Here is a 9,748-nt window from a genome sequence, read left to right on the forward strand (position 1 = left end):
ATTCCAGGGAAATGTTACTTTTCCAGTGTTCACTCGTGTGCTCTTGAACAACTTGCAGCCTGAGGAGGAGGAGAACAGGTGTCTAGTATGAAAGAGCAGGTCAGTGGAATTATTCCTATAAACTTTTGATGTGTTTTAAAAATGAGCTTGTTGTGTTAATTACTACTACTTTTTTTATGGCTATGAGTGCTGGTAGGATAGAGGAGGAATGTGCTATAGTGAGGCCCTTGTTTTTGCATGCCTACAACCTAGGCGAAAGAGACTCTCTGTCTTGATCTTTTTGTAGATATTTTGAGGGTTAACTGAGATTGCAGATTCTGCAGAGGAGACATGTATTGCTCCAAACAGGCCTTGCCTTGATAGAAGGCAACTAAGTGGATTAAATATATAATGTCTCCCAAAGGAAAGAGAATGCTTGTAACAAATATGGTTCTTAAAACCTAATCCTTCTTGAGGGATAAAGGAAGACAAAAAGATCCCATTAGCTTTCCTCCCCCCGACACGTCTATATGGCTGGGAATAAAGGCCCTCTGGTATTAGATAGCATAAGGACATGGTGATGTTCCCAGAGAATACTGTGGGTTTTTAAAATTATTATTTTATTTTTTAAGAAGAAAACACATCTTCTCTCTTATATTGTACAGAACATATTTCCCCTTTTCCCAAATAGCTTTGGTTCCGACTGCACAGACCTCCCTCTTGAGCAAATTTTTTGTCTTGCCCTTGCTCATATTGCCTTGCTCATGGTGGGGTGATGGAGTAGAGTCTCGTGTACATGTGGGGTGTATGGACGTACTGGGTCCTTAGTCCACCACCCTGCCCGTGACGCCAGCTCACAGGCGGAGAGGAGAAGGAGCAGCCTGGGCACGAGGAGAAGGGGCATGCTGTGCCTGCCACCTCCTCAGTGATGTGAAATTAGTATGGATCTGGAACAGTTTGTTATTTGGCTGGCTGTTGCAAGAAGAATTTTAAAAGAATCTAAATCATAGTGGATTATTTAATTAAAATCTGCCAGAAATCTGTGCTCCCTGTGAATGCGTAACTCAGACAAACAGATTGTGCCTGGGTTCCCGTAGACTGGGAATCCCTTCCAGGAATAACTATTTCTGCTTTTCTCTTTGGGAAATGTCCACTTATGTTGTCAATGCTGGAAGGAAATGAATTAATAAATTCATTTACTAGGTATATATAGAAAACATGCATGCAAATGTACCTTAAGATTCTTTCAGAGCTCAATACACAAAATAAATCTGTTACTCTGTTTTATAAGCTATAGTTTCCGAAATAGATGTTTTAAAGTTCATGTTCGTTCTCTTTTACTCTTTTTAATGCTTTTCTTTAAAGTAAAAATAAATACTGCTTAACTCTCCTTGTGCCTCCAGCCTCTGGTCAAGGGAAGTTAGCTTAAGGTAGTCATTGTAGGCATCAAGAGACAAGTTGAAATGTCTCAATCATGTCTCAGAGCTTTTCTGTTTTGGAAATGCTGCTCTGCTGCAGTCTCCTGTGCCTGCAGATATCAATAAAACTGCCTCATTCAGATCAGAGCATCAAATGAATTTGCCAAACTAACTGCAGAGTAGAATTAATTGAACCTGCTTCACAGTCAAGTGTCTTATCATTCATATGCAGAAGGTAAGCCGGGCAGCTGCTGTAAAAACTGAAGCCACGTGCATGTGTTTAATGGCGATAAAGAGAAGCAATTATTGGGAAAGGCCACTGGGTGCAAAATGCCTTCACGTGCACAAGTCCTCCATCCTCAGATCGTACTTCCTATCCCCTGTAAATCAGAGAGTTTTACTGGTAAATACGCAGGGATTAAAACAAACAAGCCTGATAAAAACCTGCTGAGAGCCTCCCCATCCTCCCGGCCGGCTGCTTGCTGGCCAATACCCGGGATCACGTCGCAAACCTCCCGCAAGGAGAGGGAGGTCCCACAAGGTGGCCGGCCGCGCTGGGCCCCACGGGGACATGCGTGGGCCGCAGATCCGCGTGCCCAGGCCGCACGCCATGAGGGAGGCCGCTCGGCGCTCGGACGGACGCGGTGGCCCCGGCGAGGGCGACGCGGTGGCGGCCGGGCCGGCCTCGCCTTGTCCCTCAGCCTCGCTGCGGCCTCGCGAGTGTCCGTTCTGCAGTTAGTTGCCTTCTTGGAGGTGGCAGAGCAGGAAATTCTGATGGAAACGCCCCTTTAGGAGGCTCTTCTCGGTATGCGCAGTCTGCAGCTATCAGGAAAGCTGCGGCGTGAAAAGTCATTTCATTTCGCGGCGGATTTCGGTACCGCTCAGTTTGGGCTTGTTCCAATTTGGAGTGAAAGCTAAATTTCACAGTTTTCCATGAAAGGGAAAACCCTTGGGGTCGCTGTGTTTCTGGCAGGTTGCTGGAGCAGAGAGGCTGCTGGAAGCCCTGGCTCCCTGAGCCCAGAGCTTCCTGCGTGACTGGCAGGATGGGGATGGAGGAACCCGAAATCCAGAGTCTCCCCCAGTCCTGGAAGAGCAGCAAGATCAGGAGAGCTTGGGGCTATAGACACTGCTCTGTTCTCCTTCCTGCTTAGCCAAGCTGCTCCAATCTGGTTGCTTCATGACTTTGGACTTCCAGGCACGTTCCCAAAGTGCAGATCCTCCCTGAGCATCCCCTTCGGAGAACTGAAACCTTGGCATCCGGCTGGCAGGAGCTTTGAAGTGTGGTGCCAAGTTGAGGTGCAAAACCAGCGTGGCTGACTTGTCTTCCGTGCCAGCTCCGATCTCTGCCGGTGCTGAACTTGACCTCTGCATCCTGGGCTGCCGTCACTGATGTGGATCCCGAGACCGGTGTCGGGTCTCAGAGAATCCGTAATGGCTTCATGAAGCCCTTTCCCAGAGCACCGGTTCCAGGGGGATTTTGGCAGCTTGCCTCTCTGGGACATGTGATAGCTGAAGTGCAGCCCTCGCAAGAGGTTTCCATCCACGTTTCCCCTTCCCTGCCCCCAGCACCGTTTATTTTAGGCAACACAAGAGACACACAGCTAGATAAAACCATAATTTTCTATGGGCCGTATCATGCCTCGGTTTTCTCGTCATCTCACTGTGCTGGCACAGTCCTGAATGCTTTTCTGGACCATATTGTCCAGATGTAACTTTCTACAGCAGCAGTGACAGCAATTTTCCCTTCCCTTTTGTGTGCTCTGCCCCTGCTCTTTTCCTCCATCCAGTATTAACAGGAGACAATCACAAACGATGCTGCTTGGCACTGTGTTCTTTAGCACGTGTATCACAAACTCCAGACTTCTTGCAAATCTTGGTGATGGTTTTGGCTGCTTACCTAAGCTGTATCTTTACCCCTCTCATGCACACTTCTCCATCCAGCCACGTGTTGTCCAAGGAAGCGTGTGTCCACGCATGTCCCCAGGAAAGGTCCCTAAAGCACGAGGTCACATAACAAGCAGCAAGTGGACTTTCCTTGCCATCAGGGAGCCTCTTGAGAGCATTCAGTGCACACGAGTTGGCATTCCCCAGCAGCAAGAAAATACCACTTTCAGACAGTTTCTGCCCACAGGGAGCTATTAAGTGTCATATTTGTGAGTCGCTCTGAGACGTCACTGAAGGGACTGAAACAGGGAAAAAACTGTCGAAGGATGTGAAATGTTGCCATGATCCTCTGTTTCGATCATACCTGAGGACACAAAGGCCTTTATCAGAGTATTGTATGAATGTGAACGTACTCTAGGCCTGCCTGAAATGCCAAATCATGCTTTTAAGGCTCAGGTCCAAGCACCTTCAATACCACCTGGACTCAGAGAGAGCTGCTGGTGCTCAACATCGATGGAAAACAGGCCTAACGGGCGCTGGGTTGAGCTGGTGCTTAGCCAGCGGCTTAGGGAGGACACAGTTTTTACCCTCTTTTACTGCCTTGGGGAAATCCCTTTTCTTGCAACCATGCAGGACAAAACTGGTATATTTTTTGAAGGGGAAGACCTTTGTTAGGGAGCTATATGTATATGTGTGTGTTTGTGTATATATATACACACATATATATTTATATTGCATGCACACATATATACATGGTAGAGTGTAATTTTTTTTTCCTTTGAGCATCTAGAAACTTTCTATATGAGTGCACCAGGAGATCTTAGTTTATTTACTGTAGCAAAACCCAGCCTGTGAGAGGTTATGGGAGTGGTATATAAATGCTAAGCAAATTGTGGAAAAATGGCATATGCTAAGGGATAATGTTAGCCATGAAAAGCTCAAGCTGTAAATGAGAAGTTTCTAACTGGAGAATAACTTTCTAAGGTAATTAACAACAAGTCTACTCCTTGACTCCCTGCTTTTTTTAAGGGTGTGCTTTTTTTTTTTTTTTTTTTTTGGTCTATAATATCATATATAATGTGCTTGTCAACTACACCAGGTGACAAAAGTCAGACACCCAAAAAACGTTTCTGCTCTAAGTCGCTAGAAGTACCTTTTCTGCAAAAAGCTACACTACTGAACTGTCAGAAAGCTGCCAGTAAAAGAACACTATTTGATCCCAAGCCTGCTCATGGTGAACTCATTTGAAAATTCAAGCAGATGATTTCAGGGTAATTATTATGATGTTGCTTGCTGAGCTGCAGCTGTGATTTCTTTTCAGTCTACTCTATAAAAAATGTTTCCCAGCACCTTTTGTGTTGATTGACAGCTATCCATAAACCCTGCCTATGGTTTCCAAGAGCATAACGAGCACGTTTCAGATGAGAAAAGGATTGAAAAAATGAAAAGACAAAGCAATAAAATCTTCAGATTTTATCTCATTCACTTTTCATAAATATTCCTGGGTATATTTCTCTCCTGCCACATCTATGTGAACCCTACTTTAATGGAAGCTCTGTGAAAATGCTAAACCAAGGCCTTCATTTTTTTTCTGGAATTCAAAAGCTACTTTGATATTGGGTTGTACATGGTTAGAAGAGAGATTTTCTTGTATCCAGAGGAATATTCTCTGTCTTTTTTTCTTCACCCTCTCCACCATTTATGGAGATTATTTGTGCTTATCAAGACCATGGTATCGAAAGAGGAGGGGTCGAGGTTATACTGCCTGCAGGGAAGAATGGAGCATAAGGAGACTGTAGGTTCTGTTCTCCCCCCAGGAAGGGTTCCCCCCAAGCTTGTGATCTGCCCTCAGATTATCCTTAGTAGGATGAAGAGCGGAGATGTAAAGAAAGATGTAAAGAGTGTCAGTAAATCTGCTTTAGGAATGAGAATGGCAGGTAGAGATCTGCTCTCTTACTGAAGAGAGGAAGCTGTGGGAGATATCATAGGCTTTAGTGAGAAAGAGATGGGCCTACAAGACACGACAGCCTTGGTCAAGGTTCAGGCCAAACCTACGTAGCCTCAGTAGCACCTGCATAGACTTGCCCCATTGCAATGGCTAATCTTCACCCCAAGTAGCCACACTGGAGGTACTGCTAAAGTAGCAGATTAGAGAAGAACCATATAAATGCCCAGAAATGACACAGGGAGAAGACACGAGGAATGGGAGAAGGTAACCAAAAGTATTTGGATGCAGCGTCCCTCCTCCCTTAGGAGAATCCTTACAAAACAAATGCAAAAACAAGGGGTCTTGTTTAAATCAGGAAGCAAACCACAATTTGAAACACTATCACTTGCCCAGTGGGTCACCAGTAATCAGAAAGCCGGAGTGTCCTGTATGACATTGCCAAGGATTTTATGCAGCTGATGTCATTCTTTCTTTGAACAAATTCTCTTAATCTGCATCTGAAGCATAAAGCCATGAGGTAATGGAACGTGCTAATTGCTGCAAGCTGCCCGTGTCCCTAGGCCAGTGCTTGCCAGCGTTTTGGAGCGAGCCTTTATGCGCTAGCGTCTTGATGCCCTTTCCTGCCTGTCCTGTCCCCAGTGGGTAACTTGCAGCCTTTGCCCACAGGCTCCCATTCCAGCATCTTCCCACCCAGGCACTTTGCTGCTACTTCCTGCCCAAGTCCTGACTTCCCTTCTCCTGATTTTTTTCTTCTCCAGCTCCAGGAAGCAGCAGAGACCCTGGCAGAGCTTATGTATAAGCGCTCTGCTGAGCCTCACCTCCAGTGTGGAGATACGTCACCGACTGGGAAGGTAGGTCCAAAGCTGCCTCAATTACTCCCTTGGCTCAACAGCAGTGGAGAAGGGGGAGATGATGTGGAGTATCTAAGTAGTGTTTTTCCATTACAAAATAAGCAAGTGTGTGGGAGCAACTTGGTTCAGGTGGGAGCTCATTAGTGCAACCTTCTAGGTTCTCAGCTCCTGCTCACGAGGGAACCTTGGGGAGTTTTAGAGCACTGTGTAAATGACCTTGCCGGGCGAGCTATTAACATGCACTAAGTATAGTAACTGGTGCTGAAGCAACAGCCTGAGCTGTGGTACTTCCATTTATTGTTTAATCTAATGTTAGATTGTAAACTATTTGGAGCTGATTCTTCCGAATCTGATAGAAGTATGAAGTGACAACTGGAACTCAAGATATATTTTATAGTAGTGTTTCAGAAGGGCGAAGACAGTCTGGGCTACTTTTATAGCAGTACAAATGCCAAGTTTTCAGAAATCTGACCTACCATTTCCAGGAGACCGGAGCTCAAATTCAGTATCTCAAACCAGAAGCAATCTGGGGACTTCTGTTTGTGGAGCTGAGGTTTGCTAAGGTGTAGGAGGCCCGCTCAGGGTGTATGGGATCAGGTTAAGATGTCTGTATGGATGCAGCCAACAGCAGTTCTTTTTTGCTCAGCACTCTACATTGCTGAGGGTGCAGGATGTATATGTTCTGGGGCAGGCCCATGATATATGTGGCTTCCAGCTCAATTTGATGTAGAAATTGGCAAGTGCACATTCCATGGGACAAAGGACTGAAGAACAAAACTTCATTTTGCATTGCATCCTGTCCTGGAAAAGAGTTAATTTTTGGTTTTGCTACACTTGATATATGATGTTAATCAAATTTTCACAGTTTATCAGAAAGTGTGTGCTTGTTATTTTCTATAGCCTAACCCTGAGATGCTGGTGCTTATGCTTACAACAAAAATCAAGATAACTTGTTCCCTGATCAAGTGAAGTGCTGTATAATGCTAAAGCCTCTCAAAAATCAAACCAGGCATTTAAAATTAATGAACAAATGGGTTTTTGTGATACTACAGTGGTGGGTGTTACAGATATTAGTAATTCTGTCTTCACCACAGGGTTTCAATAGTACCATTAGTAAAGCTTTGGTACTATGCCTTGAGCAATATGGTGAGAAAGAAATATTGAACAGGGGCTCATTAAGGGCATGATGAGACGTAATGTTCTGGCTGCAGTAGATCCTATCTCACAGGTTGCTGATCCCGCAGATCTGCCAGCAGAATTGCAGATAGAGCTACTCCTAAGCTTGCTGAAAACCATCCGACTTAGTGGGGGCATTTCCCAGCCCTTTTCTTATTAAAAATGAAAAGGGAATAATCATTTGACAGAACTGGAGTGAGGAAAGGACTAGAGATGCGGCCACGCTGGCAGACCAAGAAGCTGTGACTGTATCCCTGTCCGAGGGGAGGTGAAGAGAGGCCGGAGGTAGGGCCAGAGCAATAGGCTCTGACTTGGTACCAGCTGTGACCAGGCTGTCCATGACCCTGCTCCCCTGGATCCCCGGCAGCGTGCGGTGAGTGGATGGCAGAGAAAGTACCACAGAGCCAGTCTCCAATATCCACTGCTCGGGGCTGAGCTAACGCTGCACAGGCAGCCTTTCCTCCAGTGCTTCCTCAGTTACGAACTTTACGGTCTTGATAACGTTTTCCCAGCATTTCTTTGTGTGTAAGTACAGGTTGCATGAAGAATGTGTATTGTGCACATGCCTGATTGTCACAGCAAGCTGTATCTTTCTGCTCTCTTTTCTCTGCCGCACGCCAGTGAATGCTCAAGGGGTGGACACATCAGTCCTACGGCACGGCCAAAATCCCGATGAGTCTATCAAGAAGACCTCATACCCGGCATTTAAATTCCATAGGTATTTGAGTGCAATTTGGTAACTTCTAGTGTTCCTTAAGTACTAGCAGCTGCTCCGGGCTGCTGGCTGAAGGATGGTTTGGAAAGCCTTCTGTGCAAATCCATGACATAACTGTGCCTCATGCTTCCTCTAATCGAATCATTGTGTAAGGGCTGAGTCACCAGGGACTTGCTAAGTGGTGTGGCCCAAGGCCTTGGCCGCAGCAGGCCAGAGCAAGGCATAATTAAGGGGTGGAAGTGGAAAAGGGAAATGTGTTTGGGTTTTTTTTTTTTTTTTTTTTTTTTTTTTTTTTTTTTTTTTTTTCCAGTTGTCTCTGAATCTTAGGCCAGCTGTGGGCAAAACCAGTCCCCCAGCTTAAAGCGGAGCCTGAAGTTTCTTTAACCTGTGACACTGAAGAACAGCTTAGGAGGGAGGAGAAGCAATTGGGCCCAGTGCAGCAACCAAGCACGGACTGGATGTGGAGATGTCCTTATCTTAATCCTTATGTTGTCCTCGGGGAAGCCTTCGTGGTACCGAGCTAGGCAATTTTCCTGTGGTGGAGTGGGATGTCTTTCAGGCCATTTTGCATTATTTCTGTTATTCTAAAAGGCTGTAATGCTCAGGCTGAGGTGGCAAATCTGCCTCTCTGCTCTTCTGCTCCTTGAGTAAAATCCATCTATAAAATGCTTCCATTTTGATTAAGAAAGCTTTCCCAATGGAAAGGAAGCTTAACGTAGACAGAAGTAAAATTTTCACCCACTGAAAGGCTATTCACTGAAAGAAGGGTTGAGAGAGTATTTCAACCTGAAGGAGATTTAAGAATCTTTTTTTTTTTCAAGCTTTAAAGACAACCAAAGGTGCTTTGGTTGTGTCAGCTTCAGAGACACAGATCTTGCATGCAGGTTTTCAGATGGCTTGCAGCCCAAGAGGGCCCGAGGCACATTTTCAGCAAGGCAGCCTTCCCTGAGGGAACTCACTTTTGCCTGTAGGGAGAAGACTAACCTATTCTCCTTTGAAAAAGAAAACTGAGTCTAAAAATGGGAACGGTTTCTTGCTAAAAAGTACTGCAAAGCTAGAAAAAGCCTCCTGAGATGCTCTGGGTATGAGAACCTGTAATAAATGTCAGCTGAAGGGACTATCCACACCTTCGGAGTTGGTTTCATGTGCAAGTGCTGCAATTGATTTTTGTAATCTCGGGCAAAAGTAGACCTTGCTGAAGCACTGTCAGCCTGTGAAAAGCTTCCCAAGAGCAAAACGGCTGCTGAAAATCCAGCAGGGTGGCCAACATCCAGCTTGGCATTCACTGCTAGCGTTCCATCTACCTAAAAATGCCATTATAACATAGTTAGAGAAGGCATTTTTCATTTCCTGCACTATACTAATGTGTTGGTTTATTCTGCACTGTTACAAACTAAGTGCTGGGTTTTGCTTCAAAAAAGGTGCCTTTTATCAGTGGAACGGCTGGATCCCGGCAGTTCCTCCGTAACTATAGAGGAGGTAAGGTGTGCAAGAAGCTACCAAGGTGCAAGAACAGTGCTCTTTCCACCAAGCAGGGTTTCCTTCTCCTGCCCTCCTGAGCTTTGGCTTCTCACACGAGGCCTTTGCCCACCCTATGGCTGTGTGTTCTCCACTGTGCCCCGCGTTCCTGGGTGCATTTAGCTGAAGGTGCTCAGGGAGCTGCTGCAGTACCGTGGCTGTCCAGGCCATCCTGCTGCCCACATGAAGCTGCTGGTGAAAGAGCCCCAGGCCGCTCTGGGATCCCTAGAGCTTTTCAGACTTTATCTGTTGAAATGTG

This window comes from Nothoprocta perdicaria, unplaced genomic scaffold (assembly GCF_003342845.1).
Source record: "Nothoprocta perdicaria isolate Ctin4 unplaced genomic scaffold, notPer1 scaffold_47, whole genome shotgun sequence".
NCBI lineage: Eukaryota > Metazoa > Chordata > Aves > Tinamiformes > Tinamidae > Nothoprocta > Nothoprocta perdicaria.